The sequence below is a fragment of the Hyaena hyaena genome, unplaced genomic scaffold (assembly GCF_003009895.1).
Source record: "Hyaena hyaena isolate Hyena2069 unplaced genomic scaffold, ASM300989v1 scaffold_1687, whole genome shotgun sequence".
Lineage (NCBI taxonomy): Eukaryota > Metazoa > Chordata > Mammalia > Carnivora > Hyaenidae > Hyaena > Hyaena hyaena.
In genome coordinates this window covers 46925-72731 of record NW_024082322.1, presented here as the reverse complement: position 1 = coordinate 72731, position 25807 = coordinate 46925, and the positions used below count along the sequence as shown (strand labels likewise).

Here is a 25807-nt window from a genome sequence, read left to right as displayed (position 1 = left end):
AGGAAGGAAGGAAGGAAGGAAGGAAGGAAGGAAGGAAGGAAGGAAGGAAGGAAGGAAGGAAGGAGGAAGGAAGGAAGGGGGGAAGCAAGGAAAGAAGAAAGGTAGGAAAGAAAGCAGTGGGATAATTTAAGTGTTAATTTTGTATTTTTCATATAAATTCTTCGGAAGAAATATGTTTCTTGGGCATATCATCACAAAGGCTCTCTAGTCCTTTGGCAATCCTCACCTTGATAACTGTGCACCTTTTTGTTTCCTCAAATACTTCCTAACTGGGATATTTCATAAAATATTTCATCAGTCAGATAAGTTGCAAAGCACATATTTCCTACTGGCATGAAGATATATAGGGTATATATTACATAGATAAATAAACCAATTGACAATTTGTTTCAGTTTGACTCAGGATCTAACTTTTGCAATTTATTTCTATCCATTATTCTACCCCTAAACCAATTTAAAAGTCTTCAGTTAGTTCTACTAATTGCTAAAGTAACAAAGTGTCCAGTTATATAGTCTTTCTAGAATATACATTGATTTTTTTTTAAGCCCTTGTGATCTCAAGAAGTTCTCATGGAGAACTGGGTTGGCTGGCTCTCGCTTTTTGGGAACACTCAACTCCCAGTCATTGCCCTCTACACTTCAGTGGAAGATTTTCTAAAATACCTATTTTCTGCTTTCTAGCCTTTTATAACAAAATTCAATCAATTGGCTTTTGGGTTTTTCATGGTACTCTTACCCTTGATCAAAATAGCAAGCTTTCAGATTCCTGTTTCAGCAAAGTTTTATTTATTCTTCCTCACTCAACTCCTATAGCTTGTCCTGAAGGTCTCTCCTTGGCTTTAAGTTGTAGGTCCTTTGGCTTTCTCAAAATGACATTTATATCAAAGGGGTCCTTCCTCCTTCAACAGAGTATACTTCAGTTCTCACATATTGTGGAATATCCACATACTGTGGAAGCAGTTTTCATTATAGTCTTAGGACTTGTAGAGCTCTTTGAATGATCTGAAGGATATAAATAAAATAATCTAGTTTGATCCTTAGATTTACTACACGAAGAAGGAAAAGCTAAAGAAAATTTTAATGAAATTGGAGAAAAAATATAGAAATAAGGATGGTGCCCTTTTTAGAGTAGAAAATTTCAAAGTGAGAGGTAGAAATGCACTAGAGTTACTGTAAGATTTTTTTAAAGCATTATACAGTGTGCAATATATGAGATTCCACTAGAATAAACAAATCAAATTACTTTTGATTAAAAAATAAAGCTATTTTATGGAGTTGCTTGAGAGTACTTGAACTTCCCCGATGAAGACAGGTGAGAAGAATCACAGAGGTCAAGCTCAATTCTGCCATCTACTGCTTAGCAAGCAGAAATCATGGCTGGTTGAGACCTACATCTGTTCAGCCCCCACCCCCCCGCGCCCCCTCCCCTCACTGTTAGAGCATCAACACCCATTTAGAGAAAGATGAGATAGAAGCCACTGAGATAATTCCTAGGAGATGCAACAAGACTTGTATCAACAAATAACAGATACTGGATTCAATTTAACCCAGTAAATAAACCAAGACAGGGTTTTAAATATATCTATATCTAATATATAACTAATTGTATTCTACCCCTTTTAAAAGCTTCAGCACTACTGGAGCAATAACTCAGTCTATATAATGTCTCTGAATGAGCAGCAACATGGTGGAAAATCAGGTGTACTTTTTTAGTTTCCTCAGTATCTCATGGATCTGAAAGAGACAAATGATCCTCTCTTTACTCACTCTTTAAGGGAAGATGAACCTTTAGATGCTGGATGAGGGAAGTAGGAACAAGCATTTTCAGCTCCTTTATTCCTGAGCAATGCTATTTTTAAAGGACAAAATATAGAAAACATAATTTGAAAGATTGTATGATTTCACCTCCCTGAAAATATGACTTTCATATTAAATTCTTCCTTGAGTCCTATTTTGACAACAAAAACTCAAGCATCTTATATTTGTAGTCAACAATAATAGCTCTTCTTAGATGGACTAAAGGACAAAGGATCACATTTTCTTTTCTTTTTTTTTTTTTTTAATTTATTTCTAGGAGAGAGAGAGACAGCATGAGCAGGGGAGGGTCAGAGAGAGAGGGAGTCACAGACTCTGAAACAGTCTCCAGGCTCCGAGCTGGCAGTCAGCACAGAGCCCAACGCGGGGCTCGAACCCACAAACGGCGAGATCATGACCTAAGCGAAAGTCGGACGCTTAACCGACTAAGCCACCCAGGTGCCCCAAAGGATCACATTTTCTATTTCCATCTCTAGATTCCTAGTTCTGATAGTGAAAAGGCACACTGATAAACTGTAGCTTAGTAATTTTTCAGTTACCATGTATTGATGATCTCTTGTCAGTTGCCCAGAAATTAAAAAAAGAAATTTAATGTTTATTTTTGAGAGAGAGGGAGGGAGGGGCAGAGAGAGAGGGAGACACAGAATAGGAAGTTCAAAGCTCTGAGCTGTCAGCACAGAGCCCAAAGTGGGGCTCGAATCCAGGAACTGCAAGATCATGACTGAGCGGAAGTCAGAGCCTTAACCAACCAAGCCAGCCAGGTGCACTTAAACATGGTTAGTTTAATCCTGCTCTTCACATACTAAAGGGCAAAAGGTTATTAGTTACTAAGAACTTTTTCAATCTCTAAGTAATAATCCGTTTATACTAATCCACACTGCCCTTCTGCCTGAAGCACCTTCCTCCTTAAACCTTCCAACTCATGCTTCAAGACCTTGCTCAGGTATCACCTTCTCTCCAAGGCTGGCCTTAACCAATCTCCCTTTCAGAATAAATGTTTGTTTTCATCGGTGTTTCAATAGTAGTTTACCACATTCCTTTTTATCACTCTTCAATGCTTATTTGTGTGTCTAGATTCTCAACTGGACTGGGGACTCCTTAAGGGGAAAAAATCATACAGCATTCAACTTTAGAGCTCCAATGTCTGTAATGGAAGTATCTGATCTACGAACTATACTGGATTTCAAAGCTACAGGTGGCATACTGACATTAACTAATATTATACTCCACATATCTAAAAAAACAGACCTTTCCAGATCTCATATGTTTATTTCAGAAGGTTCAACACACAACACAATTGGCAGGTGCCAATCCAAAGGTAGACACATAATCAAGGAAAGAGACATTGTGCCATACACTGATTGGGAACTGAAAAAATTAAAGAATTGATCCACTTACAAATTATGTTTCAAAAAAGCAAAACTGTTCCATTCAAGTTCCCAGCAAATAATAATAAATATTTAAATAAATCAAGGTGCATTAATGTTTTAAATATTTTGTCCTTTATCATTCATTGTATAGCTTTGGGTGAACTGAAGGAATTAGCAAATTTTTCTTTTTCTCAAATCTCAAACACTTGTCAGTGTCTCTGCTAAACAGATTTTGATTATACTATCAAATATTAGAGTCTTGTAGTTAGTGTCTTTCTCAGCAGAATTTAGAAAGCATGGTATTCAGTGTAAAATACCAACTCCCAGGTAAGATAAAAGACAAAGCCTTTTATGCGTCCTACCTCAGAGGAGTCTAGAATTCTTACTTTTACTTTCTCCTGACCATGATGAATGGGGGGACTTTTTTTGCTTTTTTTGATTTTGCTTAAATCTCTTAATTTTTTATAAACTCTGAATCTAGTATTCACCAACTCAAATTTTAAAGTATATTTACTCTTATCCTTGAAACCACAAGTCTTTTTTCCATTGTTTCCTTAAAGTTTGCTTTGGATTATCATTAACACTAGGTGCTTAGAAGTTCATTTGGCATTTACCCCCACATTCTCATGAAGATTTAATTTTAAAAGCTTGGCAAACATATGCTTTCTCCAAAATGCAGTGTACCCATATGTGTTTATTAAGTCAGTTACATTTCTGAAAAAAGTACAGAATTTCATGGCAGCTTCCTTGGTAAATTTCCGGTAGTCATCATGAAATGAAAGATGGTAGAAGAGGTGGGGGAAGATTAGCAAATAGTTGGGGGGGAGAATCACAGGTTATCACGTATTTGAAAGGAATAATCCTCAAGATTCAAAATCTTCACAACTCTTATTGTCCCTGTGCGCTCTCGTGAAAACAGTCTGGGTGAAGCAGAAGCCAGTCCACAATGGTCCTGAATAATTTGCATTCTTATGCTGGAGAGCAGCCAATTACCCTGGGACCAAATTCCTGTTTACTTTGTAGTGAATGTGGGAGACAAGCTGCCTGCCGGTAGCTGTTAAGGCAGTAAAAACACAGCCAGAGGCTGTCACAAGGAGGAAATCACAGAGCAAGTTAATTTGTGAACTTCAAGGACAGAGATTAAACACTGTGTAATGAAGCTCAAATGGTGGCTTTGCATGAAAGGAGAAAAAACAGGGCTGAGAAGCCCCCTTAGGAGTTTGGTAAAATATTTGCACAATGACTGGCATATCACTGTTCTCTTTCTTATAATCAGCAGCCTTCAAAATCTGTTTCCAAAAAAGTTATTGATTCATTATTAGGCAGAAATCCAAGTTTGTTTCATTCTGAATCTCCCATTCTCCCTGATAGACCTGGTACAGAGAGGATTAAAACCAAATGAACAGTATTTGGGGTCAAATTCTGAGCAACCCAGATGGAATTTGGAAACAGGATAGTTTGTTCCACTATTATGCTACACATATGCCAATAAGTTGTCTAGGAAACTTCCATATGCAGTGTTTCAGGGCCTCAAGACTGCTTTGAGGCCTCTTATTTGCATATAGACCTTGACCAAGGGGGAAAATGAGAACTGCCAAATCCATTAGTTTGCCCATATCCCTAAATAGTGTAGTATACTGTTATATTCCATAGCTAACCATGTAGAGGTAACTCTTCAAGTCCAAGGAATTACACAGTGACTTTTGATTTACTAGGACCTCACTATCACATCCACAGGTCTCTAGGCATGATTTTTATGGTTCTTTGGACATAACGTTGATTTAAACAACAACAACATTGGATAGAGTATAGGATGATAAAACTAATCTTTAAATGCTATGGTTAGTCATATATTGCTGTTGCAACATGGTGGAGAATGGAATGCATCTACCATGTGTCTTATTTTGGAAGACTTTGGAGGTGTTTTTCAATGTTTTATCAGAAAAGATGAAAAATAACCTGCCAGGTCCAGAATCCAGAAGCTTTATCCATTAGCATTTTAAATCTAGTCAAATGGAATGTACACAGGGACTGGGAGGTCCAGGTGTCTGGAAAAGAAGAGCTTAGAGCACACTAACAGGATACTCAAGTAACTATAAAAACTTACGGCCTTACAAGGAAGCAATCTTTTAAGACTATGTTGTGTCATCATTTTGTATTTAGAATTATCAGTTCAATTATGTCTCTTTTTTCATCCTTTGGTTCAAATTTTATTTCCCTTCTTTGAGACAATAATGCAACTATTCAGATAATTAAGCAATCTTGCAGTTTTTTTCAAAAGTATTCTTTTTTTTAGTTTGCATAATTTTTTCTCCATGGTAATTTCAAAGTGTCCCCAGATCACAACCAGTGGGGGAAAAGTCAACTAAGTTTCCCAGTATGGAAGCCCAACATGCTGAACTGTAGTCGAAACTCTTCATTTTTTTCTTTCTCTTTCCCTCTCCAAATCACACAGTATATTTCTGGTGGCAGTGATTCCAAAGGAACACGGAAGGGCATGTTTGTTCTTGGCATCACTTTCAGAAGTTAGAGGTGTCCTAGTCTCCATTTGGAGCCAACTGTAGATGTCATACATGAATTTATCTTAACCCTTTTTGTTTTTGGTAGGCTGTTTCTAGTTTTAGCTTGTGACACCTTTTGAGATAATGAGTTCTATGTTCCATGTAAGAGAAAAATCATTTATCTTCTACAGATAAATAGGCAGGGAAAGAAAAGATCCGGGGTCTGGTTTACTGTCTGAGGGAGTCACACTTAGATCTGACCTTGAAACAAGAGACTCTGAACAGCAGAGGGATACTGCTCTGTAATTTTCGGTTCAGCTCCCTTCCCCTTCCAGGGCAGAATCTGGAATTCTCAGCACCCAAACAATATCTGCATAAAGTAGATCTCACAAGAACTGTGTTGTTGAAAAAAATGGATAGATGCTTATCTTGAAGAACGGAGGGGGAACATAAGTGAATCAATTTCACTACTTCATAATTTTGGCAAGAATACAGTACATTTCTCTACTAAATTCCCAACCGCTAAATTTCTCACAAAGCTCTTAACTGATAAATATTGATTCTATTTCAGAAGTCACCTTTTCATATTTTACTTTTTAAATATGGCTCTTATTTTACACGTATCTTTCTGCTTTAATTAAAAACTGAAGTAGGAATACTTAACCTGAGAATATAACAAAATGTAAGGATAGAGTGAATTTATAGAAATAAGGACTGACTTTAAGAAATATATTGCTTTTAATTACTTGATATATTATAGATAGAAATAAGTAAGGAACTAACATAGAGAACATAAAGAGGAAGTTCCAGCCCACTTGGAACAGTAGCAGGGTAGGATCCACTGGGGGGAAAGGTTCTATCACTATCTGTATAGTTGTCTAACTTTGGGGAAGTCAGTTAAACTATGGTATCCAAATTCCTTATTAACAAAATGAGAATAATAATATCTGCCTTACCAGACATGCAAATTAGAGTAAGGATCCAAATTAGATTATGTTTAAGAATTAGGTGATTAGTCTCTTTGCTGCATGTTTTTTAAGGGCAGGAATTCTGTTTTATTTTTCTTTGTACCCAAAGTTCCTAGTCCAATGCCCACTTGGCATGTAAATGAATGCAAGTTGTTTTAATCATTAAGCAATAGGTCCTCAAGTAGAGATCAGAGGAGTGCACAAACCAAAACATAAGGTTTGCTAGGTAAATGTGTGCATCTGTGTGTATGCATTTTACCATAAATAAATTTACTCATTTCTTAAGGCTCATCTGGAAAAGTAAAAATTCAGCCAAGGCTTGAATATAACAAAGGAGTTGTTTTCTCAATCTCCATGGCAGAAGGTCACACAAGGAGAATTGTTATGAACTGTAACTATTCAGGTACAAGGTTAAAGAGAGGGAGCCTAGATTCAATTTTTTTCTTCTTTGGATCTCAAGTGGAGTTAGTGAGTTAATCCTACCTTTCTGTTTATTGCACACTGTGATCAGAGCTTATGAAAGGTCTCAGCCTTGTTTAATATTTTTCTTCTTTTCATCCTTTATTCACATTCCCATTTTCCTCCTTCCTGGAGGTACTCACTCTATCTTGTTTAGTATGTCTCATATATGTAACTATCTCTAAAAAAAATCATTCCCAAGTACTAAATTGTGTCATGCTCACCCCCACCACAGGTCCAGGGGCAAAGATGTTTTCTCCCCCATTTCACAGAGTAGGGTCATCTCTCCAGTTTCTGGAGGTCAATATGAGTCTGCCCAGTGCCTTTGGTGGGGGAGTCTTACCAAGTATTGAACCAAGGAGGATTAGGTTGGAGTCTTAAGATCGAATGGCATTTCCCTTGCTAGGTTTTGGACTTGCCTGGAATCTGTCATTCCTTCCTCTCTTCTGATTTCTCCTTTTTGGAATAGAAATATTTATCCTATGCCTGTCTACCATTGAATTTTGGAAGCACATAACATGTCTGGTTTCACAGTTCACAGTTAGAGAGGAATTTTTCCTCAGGATGAATCATACCTCAAGTCTCAACCATATCTTATTTAGATATATTTAGATAAGACTTTGGGCTTTAGACTATAGAGATGATGCTGAAATGAATTAAGATTTGAGGAGTTACTGGGATGGAATAAATGTACTTTTTATGTAATAAGGGTCTGGATTCGGGTTGGGGACCTTGGGGTGGAATGCTACGGACTAAACTGTGTCCCTCCCAAATTCATATGTTAAAGCCCTAATCTACCCAGATTGAACCTAGTGGTAGGGTCTTTAGGAGGTAATGAATGTAAAATGAGGTCATAAGTGTAGGGCCCTAATCCAATAGAGAAATTGGAAAATGTAACAAAGCATATTCTCCCCTAGAGCCTCTAGAAAGAATATATTCCTGTTGACACCTTCATTTTAGCCCAGTGAGACATACTGTAGACTTCTGACATCCACAATTCCAAGATAACGCATTCGTGGCTTTTTTTTTTAAGTTTATTTATTTATTTTGAGAGAGAGAGAGCACAAGCAAACAGAAAGAGAGGAAGAGAGAGAGTCCCAAGCAGGCTCCACACTGTCAGCAGTGCCCCATGCAGGCTTGATTATCTGATGACCAAAGCCAAAATCAAGAGTCAGATGCTTAACCAACTGAACCACCCAGGTGTTCTGCATTCATATTGTTTTAAGTCCCTGAGTTTGTGTTAATTTGTTAGAACAGAAATAGAAAACGAATATAAGGTGAGAGTTGGGTAGAAAGTGGTGAAAGTTTAAAATACTGCTTATGAGGATTAGATGCAACTGATCAAACCTAGAGGTTTTAGGAGTTAACTAGGTAGGGAAGGGAGAATGTTCCAAATAAAGTGAAGATCATGAACAAAATGAGGAAAACAAGAAAGCTTAGCTTACACAAGAATCACAGCCTGGAATTTAAAATGATAAGATAGGAGCCTGGTAAATGATATGTATATGTATGTGTGTAGCAAATATAAGTTACTTATATCACGATCAATGGCAGAAATGAAAACAAAACTCAGGCACATTCCAATGAGTTGCTCTTATTTGCAACTCTCCTTTGAAGTATGACCCATCTAGATCTTGCTCCAAAACTAAACAATAGCTTTTTAAAAAGAGTTTAAATAATTCTCTTTGAAATATAAATTCCTTAAAAGCAAATGATCACAAGGGAAACAGACTCGGAATTTTAATTTTCACCATTTATAGGGTATGTGAGCTTCAGCAAGTTATCTCTCAGACCTTCAATAGCCTTATCTATAAAGTGGAGGTAGTATTACACTTACTTCACAGGGTTTTTTTGAGGTTTAAATAAGATGATGCACGCAAAGTAAATGTCACATGCTAGCTACTTTTACTATTGGTATTTTTATTCTTGTGAAGAGTTTCTCTTAGACTGTCTCCTAGAACTTAGGCAGTTAGCTTTTGGAACACTTTTGCAGCAATTTGTTTTTTCTGCCCCTGAATCTGAATAGTAACTAACAATAAACGAATTTGTTTTCATAATACCTTGATTGAATAACACAGCAAACAACAAAGACTATGCAAGAAATCACAATTTTCAAAAGCAACCATGAACAGAGCATGGCATGGGAACAGACTAATTAGCTGTGGGAATTATGTAATTTTGAAATAGTTCTTCTTTGGTGGGACAATTAATTTCTTTACTCTCAGAGGCTGTGCCAAACAGAGCTACTGTTTATAATTTATGCAACAACACTGAACTTTATAGATAAACATCAGGATGTAGTGAATGAAAGAAATAAGCATTACAAGAGTGTGCCAAAACATTATAGTTCTACTTTGTTGTAAAGTTAATAAAATAACTTCATTCTTTAATAACTCCTTCTATAACCTGGGCTGTGTATTTGATCCCTTACTTTGTGTGTAACTGAGTGAGAAAATATTTCTTGATTTCTGTTATAAATGGAAGCTAAAGTGCTTGGGCTTGATTTAGCCCTTGAGATTGTCCTGGCATCCCATGGTTGCACAAAAGACATTCAAATACTGAAATCATCACTGGATAACCCAGAAGTCACGAAGACCTAGGGAAACAGAAGACTTGACAAATTGATACAATTTTATTTTTAAATGTTTAAAATACTTATTGGTAGGATAATGTGTCAACATCTTTCAATACTAATTTAAAAAATTTTTTTGATAGTTTATTTTTGAGACAGGGAGAGACAGAGCATGGGTGGGGGATGGGCAGAGAGAGAGAGGGAGACACAGAATCTGAAACAGGTTCCAGGCTCTGAGCTGTCAGCACAGAACCTGATGCAGGGCTCGAACCCACAAACCGCGAGATCATGACCTGAGCCGAAGTGAGACGCTTAACTGACTGAGCCACCCAGGAACCCCTCCAGTATTGAATTTTTGTTGATTGACATACTGAAATTGTTGTATGTGTGTATTTGTGTATACACATTTCACTTAAAGAGAGAGAAGAAGCAATGTACAATTTAAATTTCTTTTTGGGGGCGCTCCTGGGTGGTGCAGTCAGTTAAGTGTCCGACTTCAGCTCAGGTCACCACCTCGCAGTTTGTGAGTTCAAGCCCCAAATCAGGGTCTGTGCTGACAGCTCAGAGCCTGGAGCTTGCTTCAGATTCTGTGTCTCCCTCTCTCTCTGCCCCTCCCCCGCTCGCTCTCTGTGTCTTTCTCTCATAAACAAATATTTTTTTAAAAATTTTAAATTCATTTTCTTGAATTCTTTAGTTTTTAAGAGTTCTTCACTTGTTTCATGCAGACATCATCTGAGTCTTTAATAGGTTGTGAAACAGTGTTCAATCTTGTGAGATTGTGAGAAGTTAGGGAGATGATTCATTTTCAGAAGTACCAAATAAATAAAAGCTATGCTGCCTAATTAACAATAGGTTTACAACCTATTGGAAAATGCATGACCTCCCCCCCCACCAACACGCACACACAATGCAGCCCCAAACCCTTAGACACTTCACATCCTGGTTCTTCCCCTCTCTGTTTCGTAGGCTTATTTTCTTGGGTTTTGCAATGAGCATGTCCCAAAGAAAAGAAGTCTCTGCATCACCTCAAGGAATATACATTTGTTCTAATCATACTACTTTTTTGCCTTACATGGGCATAAGCGACTTCCAGGTAAGACTATAACCTCTAGTACTAAGCCAATGAGGAATCAGGGAGGGATTAGCATGCTAGGAGATAAAGTGCCTGCTGTAACTGCCCCGAGTGTGCCTGTCCACGAGACAGGCAAGAGCACTGCAAGAATGTTGATTAAAGTCTCGCTTCACTCTGCTCTGAGTGAAGCCCTTTGACTGGGTCAGTGGGCTTATTTCTCACAAATATTTAATGAGTATAATAAGTTAGAAATTCTGTAGAGATTTTACATGATACATTGTTAGGCTTTCTTCATCAACACTTAAATTAATAGACAGCATGCACCTGACTTCCAGGAGGATGGCTACTCGTGTTTGTGTTTCCAGCACCAGCCTCAATGTCTGGCACGTTAGATGGGCGAATGGATGCCTGAAGGGATGAGTGAATGATTACCTGAGTGAAGTGACAAATACAGGAGAAATTAAACAAGATGTGCGCTTTCTGAGGCTATCAAAGGCTTAAATAAAAAGAACAGTTGTAGGTTATTTAGTGAGGAATCTACTGGAAATAGTTCTGGAGAGCAAGCACTGTTATCACAGTGGGGCTGGATTATCAAGCAGGTTGCCATGCTGCTCGTTCCAGCCTTCTTACTGGACACAAATCTCTATAGATACATCTTTAGGTCAAAGGGAATGTAACGTAGTATTTGGTCAGTCTCATCCTTTACTGTATTCATTGCTATTTTATTTCTTTCCATGTTTCTTGCTTGACAGGAAAGAACAATTACCACATCAAAGCCTGTTACTCTCCTGAATTGTGACGAAATTCACAATTCAAAACTCATTGTTTGAAGAAGAAAAATAAAGAGGGGGAGAGTAGTGATGGAACTTCTGGTCACTAACTGCATTATGTTGGGCTGGTCACAAAAACCAGCTGGCCCTTATCTTCCTACTGTGTAACTTGAGAATACAGAATTAGATATTCACTGAAATCTGGTCAAATTTCATAGTTGGTGATTTTAATTAAGTATATGATATTTAGGGATACATATACAAGCATGGTAGTGAAGGCCTGCCTTTACTTCCTCTTATGCTAATTTAGCAGTAGCTTTTCAAAAATAAAGAGATTTGCTTTTTCCCCCTTAATTTGCTAATTGATTGTCATCTGTACACGTAATGGGGCTGAGAATGATCAACATGTCCAGCTTACCCCACTTCTGTGCCAGAACTGAAACAAAGAAAAGAAGGGGTGCAGAGGACAAGAGCCTGGTCACTAAGAAAAACAGTAACAACAGAGGGCCAACTAAATTTTACTAGGCTATGTCTGACGGACTTAGGAAAGAGTTTAAATAAGGTGACAGGGAGACAGAAGAAGATGAGTAATGAATGTGGATTTGGGGAGACAGAGAGAGTCCACCAGAAAGTTTCAGAGAACTGAAGAATTAGAGAAGAAAAAAAGGGGATTGTGGTCAATTTTGCTTTGAACTATATGCTTAGATTTCCTCTCTAAGAAAAAAGCAAATTCAGGGCATGTGGGTGGCTCAGTCGGTTAAGCGTCTGACTTCAGCTCAGGTCATGACTCACGGTTCGTGGGTTCGAGCCCCACGTCAGGCTCTGCGCTGACAGCTAGCTCAGAGCCCGGAGCATGCTTCAGATTCTGTATCTCCCTCTCTCTCTGACCCTCCCCTGTTCATGCTCTCTCTCTCTCTCTCTCTCAAAAATAAATTTTTAAAAAAAAACATTAAAAAAAAAGAAAAAAGCAAATGCTTTCTTCCTAAATTCCTTTTTCTTAGAAACAAACTTTTTTCATGTTAGAGTAGCTTTAGATTTTCAGAACAGTTACAAAAATTTTAAGAGTTGGCATATAACCCACACCCAGTTTCCCGTTAACATCTTAGATTGCTATGATGCATTTGTTACAATGAATAAACTAACATCAACACATTATTGTTAAGTAACGCTTTATTAAAATTTTACTAGTTTTTCCGAATAGTTTTCACCTGTTTCAGGATCCTACGCAGGACATGTTGCACTTTGATGTCACGTCTCTTTAAAGTCCTCTTGGCTGTGATAGTTTCTCAGACTTTCCTTGTTTTTGATGACCTTGACAGCTTTGAGGAGTATTGGTCAGGTATTTTGTAGAATGTCTCCCACTTTGGTTTTATAGGTTTTGTCTGATGTTGTTCTCATGATTTTACTGGGATTGTAGGTTTGGGGAGGAAGACCACAGAGGTGAAGTGTCGTTCTTATCACATCATGTCAAGGGTACATGCTATCAGCATGACTTACTGCTGATGGTCTTATCTCTGGTGGCCTGGCTGAGGCAGTGCTAACCAGGTTTCTCCACTATAAAGTTATTTCCCCCCTCTTCTTCTGTACTCTTTGGAAGCAAGCCACTTCGCGTACTCCACACATAAGGGGTGAAGAATTCCATCCACCTCTTTGAAGGAGCAGTCTCTACATAAATTGCTTGTATTTTTATGGAAGATTTGTTTTTTCTCTTCCATTTTAGTCACTTAAATTGGTATTGGACCTATTTTATATTTTTCAAGGTTATAAATTTTGTTGCCTAAATTCCTTTGTGTGGTTGAATTTATTTTCTTGAACACATCCTTCTAGGGAACTCAGAACTCCACAGGCTGTCTTTGAAGTATCTTCTATTAGCCTTAAAGACTGACTTGTGAGGGGGCCCCTTCTGTGTCCTTGTTGCTTTCTACACTCAGGTAACATATTGTATTTGATTAATAATTCAGGGATGTTTCCAATGTGGTAGTAAACCACTGCTTAGATATTATACTCAAGGAAATTACATGCAATGTCATGGCCCCTTGACACCAGGAATTTTAGTTGTTAGACCCTGCCCTGTAAGGGTCTGGTGACCCCAAGGAGAGCAGCTTGCTCGTGTCCTTGACAGGCTACAACATACTCAGGACACGATCATTGAGTGTATGTGTGTGTACTAACCTTTTGTTCTTCTATCTACTATTAGTCTGTTTTAAACATAAATTTAAGATTTGATGCCATTCCAATGACTCTGAAACTTACATCCATGTTTCCAAAGATAGCAAATAAGGTATTTTGAAAGATGCATATCATTAAGATGGTTGTTTTTTAAAAGTGTGTCAGCAATACCAAAATTACAGCTTAAAAGGACATATCCCATTATTTTTTTTTTCAGCATTATTGACTACATTCCCTATGTTGTACTTTTCACCATCATGAGTTATTTATTTTATAACTGGAAGTTCGTATATGTGCTGCCAAAGTGAGCACTTTTATAACTGGAAGTTTGTACCTCTTAATCTCCTTCACCTATTTTGCCTTTCTCTGTTAAAAAAATTGTTTTTTATTCTTGTATCCATCAAGATGAATAAGCAGTGTTAACTGCTATAATAAGTAACCTCAACATTTCAGTAGGTTAACACAATAAAGGTCTATTCCTCAGTCAAGCAAAGTCTGGTATAGATATTTCTGATCAGGAGGCTCTCTTGTATGAGTCTCCATCCAGTCCCATGGATGGGAAAAAGAGAGCATGCACATGGTCACTTGCAATGTTTCAGGAACAAGGCTTGGAAGTAGACTATGTTACTTCCACCTCTCGCCTCCTTTCCATTGGCCAGTGGTCAGTTCCATGGTCCTACTGACGTGTGCTAAGGAACTGAAAAATGCAGTCTTCCTGGTCCAAGGGAAAAATAGAGAGTCTTGAACACAAAGCATCATGTCTGCCACAGCTGCTTAAACTATTTTTATGAGAGGAAGGTATATTTCAACGTAGTTCTTTTTTCCTTCATAATTTTTCTTACTACTCTCTCCCACTTTTTTGAGGATTCTCTTCTTTTACCTCATGAGTTGGTATTCTCTGTGACTCTATCCTTAATCAAGAACTCATCTCTTCTCAGCCTGTGTTCTCCCTCAGTAATCTTGTTCATTTCCCGGGCTTCATTTGCTGGGGATTTCCACTCCCATTTCTACCATCCATACTTCGCTTCTGACCTGCTTATTTGTACTTTCAGATGCCTACTAGGCCCATATAAATAGCTCAGAGGCTCTCAAACTGAGGATAACCCAAGATGAATTTATTATCTTCCTCCTAAATTATATTCTTATTTATCTCTTTTGCCATTTCTGGGAACAGATCAATCTCACAGTGGTTTCTCAAGTAATTAAACAAAGATCATTCTAGATTTTTTGGCTTTGCCCTTCATAGCACATCTGATTTATCTGTCCTTTAATCTCAATGCCCTAAATAGGTCTTTGAATTTCTCTTTTATCCATAATCATTGCTAAGTGCTTAAACACAGTCTTTACTATTTCTCATCCAGACTGTTATAATCACCACTAATCATTATTACTCTCCAGATACCACCTCCCTGTGCCACCCTACATGTGGCCACCAAAATCATATTTTAAAATATAGATCTGATCAATTCACTCCTTACCTAAAATTTATTACTGTCCCCTATCTGATGAAAGCTATGAATCTTCTTTCAAAAGGAAAAGTGAGCCTTGTGATAAAATGGCTAAATACCCCAATAGGAGGGATAGCAGTACTAAAGTTGAAGTTACAGCCATAAAAACATCTGAGTTCAGTCAATGCCAAAGTATGCCATTAACAAGTAAGAAGTCTGAAGCAATTAGCTCAAGAAACTTTGGGGCATCCACAGCTAGTCTTCATTGGTTTCTTACTAGGCTCATGGATGTTTGAGGTAGAAATTATTTAAAAAAAGAAAGAAAGAAAGAAAGAAGAAAGAAAGAAAGAAAGAAAGAAAGAAAGAAAGAAAGAAAGAAAGAAAGAAAGAAAGAAAGAAAAGAAAGAAAGAAAGAAAGAAAGAAAGAAAGAAAGAAAGAAAGAAAGAAAGAAAGGTCCCAAAGCAATATGTCAGGTAGAGTAAATTTAAATTCAATTCTTAGTGAATCCAAGCAATACCAGTATCTTCTTAAGATACAGAAAATACGAAATCTAAATTCGCTTGAGAAATTCTTCAATTTGAAATGGAAAGGGGTACAGATATAATTTGAAAAGATACTTCTGTTCAGAAATGAGAAGTCAAATAATATCACTTTTATATTTGTTACTTTTTTTCTTATAGTGTGGATGAAGAATCTTAAGTAACAAGATTAGGAATTTACCCAAACTATGCATTAGCTTTCAGTTCCATCAACTAGAACACCATCTGGAGGTTGAGATCTTCAAAAGAGAATCCCAAATTATAGAATTAAGAATATGATTTTGAAACAAAATGTGAGCATCAACCTCCAAATCCTACTAACTATATATCAATAACTAATCCCTCGAAAATCCCTAATAACTATATATCAATTGAGATGACATTCTGCTATAAGAAATAAGGCTACCTGATGTCATAGTACCTTAAACAAATTAAGAGTTTATTTTCTCTTCATGTAAAAATCTAGAATTAGATGGTCCAGGGCTGGTTTGGAATGCTGCGGTGCCAAAACTAGGCTTCTATTCTCAAATTCAGTTCTTTGATCAAGATGGTTCCAACCATCATTAGTAAAAGAAAGGAAGAAGGATCTGAACCCTCCTTTTAGGTACACTTGCAGAAAGTTTCAAATTTTCATCTACATTCTATCATAGTCCATTCAGGCTTCTATAGCAAACTACCATAGACTGGGATGTTTATCAACAACAGATATTTATTTCTCTCTGGGAAGTCCAAGATCAAAGCACCAGCAAATTCAGTGTCTGATGAGAGTCTGCTTCATGGTTCATAGATGCTGATTTTCTCTCTGTACACTCACAGGACAGAAGGAGCCAGTGAGCTGTCCAGGATCTTTTATAAGAACACTAATTCCTAGTCATCTCCAAAAGGTCCTATCTTCAAATACCATCACACTGGGGCTTAGAATTTCAACATATGAATTTGGGAGGGCAGCCAACATTCAATCTATTGCATACACCATCAGGCAGAGCTTAGACAGAAGACCACACATAGCTGCAAATGAAGATGTGAAATGGGATCCTGTTACTAAGAGAAAATTGATATGAGGGTATAATTAGTGACAGTATCACATTATAATGTCTAATTCTGTTCCCCAGATCTGTCACTGAATATATTCTCCTTTTTTCTATATTTCCTCAAAATTAAAAAGAACACCAGACAATCCATTTCTGCAATGAAACTATTGTATATGACAATCCTTGTATACTACAGTTTAGGTGTTTGTTTCTCATTAACTTTGTATTAATTAAGGTTCTCCAAAGAAACAGAACCAATAGAAGATAGATAGATAGATGATAGATTCATTTTAAGAAATCGGCTTACATGATTATGGAGACTGGCAAAAGTAGGCCAGCATGCTAGAGACCCAGGAAGAGCTAACATGGCAATTCAAGTCTGAAAAACATCTGCTGGCAGAATTTCCTCTTCCTTGTGGGAGGTAAGTCTTTTGTTCTATTCAGGCCTTCAACTGACTGAACGAGACCCAGCCATATTATGGAGGGCAGTCTACTTTACTTAAAGCCCACCAATTTAGATGTTAACCTTATCCAAAAACACCCTCACAGGAAGATCTAGGATAATGTCTGAATGCAAATCAATGTACCATGGACCAGCCAAGCTGACACATAAACCACCATTACAAACAAGATACAGACTTTTTAAGAGAGTAGGATGTAAACTTTTAAAAATAAAATACTGAGAATAAATCCACTGGAACACACTTGAATACAATATATAAAATATTTAATGACAAATCAAATTGACAAAGAAATTAGAAAATTGAGACCAAAGGACTTTTCAAAAATATCTAATAGCAAACTCCAAATACAAATCAGAACTAGTGAAGGGCTAATTTTTCTTTTCACTTAAACTCATCTCTGCAAACCACTTTTCTGTGCATCATAACACCATAGCCATTATTTCAAACATTAGTTGTAAAAAAAATCCTTTTCTCAAATAAAATAAATATTACCCATTAAAAATGTGTGTATCTTTCAGTATTTGAAATATACTGGGTGTTCCAAATTTATTCTTCCATTCCATAATTTAATACTGATTTGGGTAATTTAACACCTGTTTTCCATAAAGCACTTTGCTGTACTCCATGAGAGGTGAAGCAAGAGTTAAAATAAAGTCATGGCCTTCAATAATCAAAATTTGGAGAGAGAGATAACACCTCTGCAAAAATATTTTTAATATAACAAAAATGGTGTTATAAGACAAATTCTTTGAAAGGTCAGAATAAATTTTGACTATCTTAACATTTTGATGATCTTAACATACATTATGGATACTACTACCTTTTAAAATCAAGCTTAGAATACAAAAGTGATTATACCTCTTTCATAATACAACTAATACTAATTACTTCATTAGCTAAAGTCCTATATTTGCCTTTAGGAACCCCTATTGGCTCTGGACTATACAAGTTTCTTTAGGTGTACTCAGCCTGGTAGTCAGTCCTACTTCCTGATTACACAAAAAGAGAACCAGGAAGTCTAACGAGACCACTAGTGTATTGCTCTATAGTAGCCACATCACCCAGCTACTGTGATTGGATGCCCAGTGGATGTTTGTCCACTTCTTATGATTTCTTTGCTGGTGCTTGCTGTACTTCTTTTAGGTCATGATCAAATATTCAGTCACTGTATCCAAAACATGAGCCAAGCAGGTTTTTGGTTTGGCTAAGAATAGTTTCTACCATACCCTATTTTGTGGATACATGCCCCTAACATGTAAACCTTGGTATCAAAACTGAGATATCAATTTTTCACATTTCATTTTTTAAAAAAATTTTAATCCGTATTTATTTTTGACAGAGAGAGAGAAAGACAGAGTGCAAGGTGAGGAGGTACAGAGAGAGAGGGAGATACAGAATCGGAAGGAAGCTCCAGGCTCTGAGCTGTTAGCACAGAGCCTGACGCAAGGCTCAAACTCACCAACTGCAAGTTCCATGACCTGAGCCAAAGTTGGGCACTTAGCCAGCTAAGTCACCTAGGTGCCCCAAAGTTTTGCACATTTCTTAGGGGTGTTTGGAGTTCTTCCTGCCAGCTTACTTCAGTTAGAATCAACTCAGTCTATTGAAGAATCAGGTTCTTGATTCTTCAGTCTCAGAAATCTCCTTGGCTCCTATGCAAAACTTCCTACCCCCCAGGGTTCTGCCTACCACAGGCTATTGTGGGGAGCTGCTTTAATCTAGCCACAAAAGGTATCATTATACCTCGCTGCTATTTTCCCCAGTATGTGAACTTATCCCAAAATTACTTTGTACCTTTTGCTTGCTCTCTGGAAGAATTTCAATGTGGTTTGCAAAGATACACTCTAATATTACTTAGATTCTTAACTCAGAGTATATGGTTTCCTTAAGACCAGAAAGAGAACATTAGATATTGGATATGAGGGTTGCTATGGAATTGATGTGATATACATCTCATTTTAAAGGCACTCAACTAAGAAATTTGCCAAGAAAGGAGAAAAGAAACTCAGAGTAGTTTTCCTTAAGGAAGGGCACATGAAGCTAGTAAGTCTTCATACAGTTGAGGGGGAAATATGATTGTTAAATTAGGTGTGCTGTTGCCTGGGAGAAGCACGTTGTATCTGTAATTTCTCTCCATCAACAGCAGCCTTGTGAATCAGAAGGACAATTTTCTGCCCCATTTAGGAGAGTGTAAGGGACTGGATACATGAAACTCAGATGGTGAGAGAACTAAGTAGCAGTAAATGAAGAAGCTGAAGACAATGAGAAGACCGCATCAGTGAGGAAGTTAACTTCATAGCATTAGTCAACGACTGCCTGCTGAAGTTATATTAAAAAATCTCAATACAGTGGAAAAGCCCCAAAAAGGTCTTTGGCCAACGTGAGGATGAGCAGTTTCTTTCAGGATTATAAAGAGACTAGAGCTGAGGTTTGATTGACAACACTAACAAAGGTACAGAAATGGACCTATGTCTTGGGTTTAATCTTATTTTTAATTTGTCACACTTTAAAAATAATAATTGTGTTTCATAATTCTGTTCAATACTTATGCTTTACTATGTTAGTAAGATTGCATTTTTATGCATTAATGTTAAAGTATGCAACTCTACCATTGAGGCTCTACCCAACACTTGTGCTAACATATTCTAATGAAGAGCAAAGCATTCAGAATAAATGACCTAAGTTTTGATGACTGGCCTTTCAAATCCATAAGGAATCCTGTGAAGAGGCAGCAAATGTCATGCAGATTAAAGGTAGAAAGAATTCTAAATCCCATCAAAGATTTACGTTATGCTTGCACTGTTGAGTTTTTTCCCCATTTCTCACATAAATATTGTTACCAGCAGGAAAACAAACACGTAAATAATGCATAGTGGATTTTTTTTTTTTTTACAAATAGTTTATTGTCAAATTGGTTTCCACATAACACCCAGTGCACATCCCCACAAGTGCCCTCCTCCATGCCCATCCCCCCCCCCCACATCCATCAGTCCTCAGTTTTTGTCAGCATTCAAGAGTCTCTCATGGTTTGCCTCTCTCCCTTTCCCCCACCATTTCCGCCCTTCTTCTCCCCCTTGTTCCTCCGTCAAGTTCCTCCTAATCCTCCTATACGTGCAAACATATGATATTTGTCCTTCTCTGCCTGACTTATTTCGCTCAGCATAACACCCTCAAGGTCCATCCATGTTGCTACACATGGCCAGATTTCATTGTTTCTCATTGCCATGTAGTATTCCATGGTATAGATAAACCACATCTTCTTGATCCATTCATCTGTTGATGGACACTTAGGCTCTTTCCATGTTTTAGCTATTGTGGAGAGTGCTGCTATGAACATTGGGGTACATGTGCTCCTATGCCTCAGCATTTCTGTATCCCTTGGGTAAATTCCTAGCAGTGCTATTGCTGGGTCATAGGGGAGTTCTATTGTTAGTTTCCTGAGGAACCTCCACACTGTTTTCCAGAGGGGCTGTACCAGTTTACATTCCCACCAACAGTGTAGGAGGGTGCCCGTTTCTCCACATCCTCGCCAGCATCTAGAGTTCTCTGATTTGCTCATTTTAGCCACTCTGACTGGCGTGAGGTGGTATCTCAGTGTGGTTTTGATTTTGTATTTCCCTGATGAGGAGGGATGCTGAGCATCGTTTCATGGGTCTGTGGGCCATCTGGATGTCCTCTTTGGAGAAGTGTCTGTTCATATCTTCTGCCCATTTCTTCACTGGGTTGTTTGTTTTTCAGGTGTGGAGTTTGGTGAGTTCCTTATAGATTTTGGATATTAACCCTTTATCTGACATGTCATTTGCAACTATCTTTTCCCATTCCGTTGGTTGCCTATTAGTTTTGTGGGTTGTTTCCTTTGCTGTGCAGTGCATAGTGCATTTTAAAAAACCAATATCTGGGTAATTATTTAGGTCTCTCTAACAAGCCCATATTTTTGAAAAATATATTTATCTGTTTATTATATTTCTGATAAAAACTGCATTTTGTTTTACATTTGAACACTGAATTATCAGACCTTGGTTTGTGACTGTCAGTAATTCTGGGCTGTGTTGACTTAACAGACTCAAAGTATGTGGCATTACTGAGGGATTAATGGCCATCTAGGATGAGCCATGGTATAATGATCCACGGGAATTATCTCTCTCAAGGTTATTGTTGCTTTCTAATGCTGAAAATCGGAACAAGTAAGGCAGGTGAAATACAATAAGAGAGTTTCAATAATAACACACAATAGGAGGGAGGCAAGATGGTGGAGAAGTAGGGAGCTCCATACATTTCACTCGTCCCCATCTCTCAAAAGGAGAAGGCCTGAAGCCATAGGAACCCCTACAGAATCCAGGAGTTCTCCAGGAAAAGGAGACAGAATCTGCTGAGAAAACCTTATAGCGTGAGTGCGAGCAGACGAAGATAAAAACAGGCCCGGCAAGAGACACGGAGGGTTGGGAGGGAGCCCCCTTTGCGGGGAACTGTGATGAGTGGAGGGGAAAAGAAAGAGCAGCTGAAACTGCTCAAGGAACTGTCCCGGTTCCTGGAGAAGAGGAAAACCTCAGCTTGGGACACAGAGGGATCCGGTTTCCTGCTGTCCAGCTGACCCTGAGCGGGGCGCACTGGTCCCAGGCAACACCGGGAGAAACCGCTCCTCTACTCGCCAGCTCGACCTGGAGGGTACGCAGTGGCACCTGAAGCCACCCTTTATGCTTCTGGCTCAGCTGGATCCCCAGGGGGTAGGCGAGAGGCTTGAAACTGCTCAGAGGGACTCGCCTGTGGGTTTATATTTCGGGCGACATCAATGCGGGGTGCAGACTAAGATCTGGAAATGAGGCCTGGCTTGGGATATAGAGTACGGCCCACCTTGGCTACACCCACAGCACAGGGAGATTGGACCCAGAAGAATGAGTTAACAATGCTTGGTTCGAGAAGGGACTGGGGTGCCGCCATTTTTCTCCCCACAACCACCAAGGCAGGACCTCAGGGTGCAGCCCACTGGATGGGACGCAGTGGAGGCTAAGACCTGACCTGCCTACACCAAACCACACCCATCCCCGCTAGAGAGCTGCTTATTTTTTTTTTTTTTTACAGCGGAGCGGGGGGTAAGACCAACATGGATGCACTGCCATGATTAATTCTGGTCACTGGCTTGCTTAAACAGTCACATTTAATCCATTCTCTACATGTTCATTCTACACCTCCACCACTACCTTTCTCTCTCTCTCTCTCTCTCTCTCTCTCTCTCTCTGGAGTAATCAGACTATATAGTCTCTCTGAGTAACATTATCTTCATTTCCTTTTCCTCACCTCTAACCATATTCTCCTCTTTCTCTCTCTGAATTAAGCCTCTTAGTCTCTCTGCCTGGTCATTTCATTTCTAATTTCGCTTCCTCCCTGCCCTGTCATTTCTCTCTTTGTATATGCTCTTCCATCAGCACTGCATATACCTGACTCTTTATTTGTAGCTGGGAATTCTGGTTTTATGCTTTTGGACTGTCCTTTGTCTTCTGGGTTTTTTCTTTTTTTCTTTTCTTCTTTCTTATTTATTTTTATTTGTATTATTTGTCTTCCCTCCTTCCTCTTTTTTTCTTTTGTCCCTTCCTTTTTTCTTTTTCCCTTTCGGTAAGTGTGTTTGTTGGATTTGTCTGTGCATTTGCATGCCTTTGTCCCTGTGTGTTTGTCTGTCTGTTTTCATAAGCAACATAACTGAACAAGAATTTAGAAAAATAGTCAAAAAATAATTGCTGGGCTTAAAAAAGGCATGGAAGACATCAGAGAAACTATTGCTACAAAGACTATGGAGCTTAAAAATAGTTGTGATGAATTAAAAAAAATGCTATAAATGAGGTGCATAATATAATGGAGGTGTCCAATGCACGGATTGAAGAGGCAGAAAGGAGAATAGTGATTTAGAATACACAATTATAGAAAAAGAGGAAGCTGAGAAAAAGAGAGATAAACTGATCCAGGAACACAAAAGGAGGTTTGAGAGCTCAGCAATACAAGCAAATGGAACAATATCCATATCATAGGAATTCTAGAAGAGGAAGAGAGAGAGAAAGGCACTGAAGGAGTCCTTGAACAAATTAGAGCAGAGAACTTCCCAAATCTGGGGAAGGAAACAGACCTTGAAATCCAAGAGGCACAGAGAACTCCCCTTAGATGTAACTTGAATCGATCTTCTGCATGGCATATCATAGCGAAACTGGCAAAATATAAGGACAAAGAGAAAATTCTGAAAGCAGCTAGGGAGAAGAGGGCCCTAACATGGTGACAGACCTATCTACTGAAACTTGGCAGACCAGAAAGGAATGGCAGGAAATCTTCAATGTGATGAACAGAAAAAATATGCAGCCAAGAATCCTCTATCCAGCAAGCCTGCCATTTAGAATAGAAGGAGAAATAAAAATCTTTCCAAATAAACAAAAATTGAAAGGATTTGTCACCACCAAACCAGCCCTACAAGAAATCCTGAGGGGGACTCTATGAGGGAAATGTTGCAAGGTACCAGAGATACTACCACAAGCATGAATCCTACAAAGGACACAATGACTCTAAACCCATATTTTTCAATAATAACACTGAATGTAAATGGGCTAAATGCTCCAATCGAAAGACATAGGGTAGCAGAATGAATAAAAAAAAAAAATCCATCTATTTGCTATCTACAAGAAACTCACTGTAGACCTGAGGATACCTTCAGATTAAAAGTAAGGGGATGGAGAAATATCTATCATGCTACTGGAAGTCAAATGAAAGCAGGAGTAGCTATACTTATATCAGACAAACTGGACTTTAAAGTAAAGGCAGTAAAAAGGGATGAAGAAGGGCATTATATAATAATTATAGGGTCTATCCATCAGGAAGAGGTAACAATTATAAATGTCTAGGCACTGAATATGGAAGCACCTAAATACATAAAACAATCACAAACAGAAACAATCTTATGGATAAGAATGTGCTAATAGCAGGGGATTTTAATACTCCACTTACAGCAATGGATAGAGCAACTAGACAGAAAATCACTAAAGAAACAATGAACTTGAATGACATATTGGACCAGATGGATTTGACAGCTATATTTAGAACTCTACATCCTGAGGCCATGGAATTCACTTTCTTCTCAAGTGCGCATGGCACATTCTCCAAGATAGATCACATACTGGGACATAAAGTAGCCTTCAATAAATATAAAAGAATTGAGATCATACCATGCACAATTTCAGATCACAATGCTATGAAACTTGAAATCAATCACAGGAAGACGTCTGGAAAACCTCCAAAAACATGGAGGTTAAAGAACACCCTAGCAAAGAATGAATGGGCCAATCAGGCAATTAGAGAAGAAGTCAGGCAGAGAAGGACAAATACCATATGTCTGCACGTATAGGAGGATTAGGAGGAACTTAACGAAGGAGCATGGGGGAGAAGAAGGGAAAAAATAGTGGGGGAGAGGGAGGGAGGCAAACCATGAGAGACTCTTGAATGCTGAGAACAAACTTAGGGCAGATGGGGTGGGGGAAGGGGAAGGGAGGTGATGGGCATGGAGAAGGGCACTTGTGGGGATGAGCACTAGGTGTTATATGGAAACCAACTTGACAATAAACTATTTTAAAAAATTAACAATAGAACTCCCCTATGACCCAGCAATAGCACTGCTAGGAATTTACCCAAGGGATACAGGAGTGCTGATGCATAGGGGCACATGTACCCCAATGTTCATAGCAGCACTCTCAACAATAGCCAAAACATGGAAAGAGCCTAAGCGTCCATCAATGGACAAATGGATCAAGAAGATGTGGTTTATCTATACAATGGAAGACTACACGGCAATGAGAAGGAATGAAATCTGGCCATGTGTAGCAACATGGATGGGTGTTATAACTTGAGGGTGTTATGCTGAGCGAAATAAGTCAGGCAGAGAAGGACAGTTATCATATATTTGCACGTATAGGTGGATTAGGAGGAACTTAATGGAGGACCATGGGGGAGAAGAAGGGGAAAAATAGTTGGGGAGAGGAAGGGAGGCAAACCATGAGAGATTCTTGAATGCTGAGAACAAATTGAGGGCTGATGGAGGTGGGGGAGAGAAGAAGGGGGGTGATGGGCATAGAGGAGGGCACTTGTGGGGATGAGCACCGGGTGTTATATGGAAACCAACTTGACAATAAACTATTAAAAAATAATTACACGCAATAACAAAAGATTCTTTCTAGGAAATAAATGCTTGAGACAGATGAGTCAATTTGACTGATAAATAACATTTCAATCCTCCTTTCATCTGAAAATTTTGTACTGTCAGTTCCTTCCACACCAAAGTACTTAGTTCACTAATTCTCTGGGGAAATATGAGAATTGAAATAAAGGAACTTAAGTACTTAATTTAAGTATTGTCATTGACCAAGAGGAATTGATCAAGTCATACTTCTGTACTAAACAGACCCTCCATGCAAGCACATCTACTACAGTACACATGGGAAACATTAATAATACCTAAATCCTACGTACTTACAATAAGTGTTAGGGATCCAATCATTATTTTTAATATCCTGAAATATCTAATAAACATCACATTTTTGTCTTTGTTGGAACTATCTGGGATGACCCAAACATCTATTTGCTTGTGATTGCAATTTAGTCAAC

General features: G+C 38.3%; 1 long non-coding RNA gene across 2 annotated transcripts in view; it reads right to left on the bottom strand.

The window, feature by feature from the left end:
- The window catches only part of LOC120226423, a 137874-nt gene that overhangs the window by 67635 nt on the left and 44432 nt on the right, over positions 1-25807 (bottom strand). The window contains exon 3 of one of the 2 annotated variants that reach the window (XR_005527014.1): positions 775-1002. The exons of the other annotated variant lie outside the window; for it this stretch is intronic. This is a non-coding gene — a long non-coding RNA (uncharacterized LOC120226423). Of the gene's footprint in view, positions 1-774; positions 1003-25807 lie in introns of those variants that run through there. 2 annotated transcript variants of the gene reach the window in all.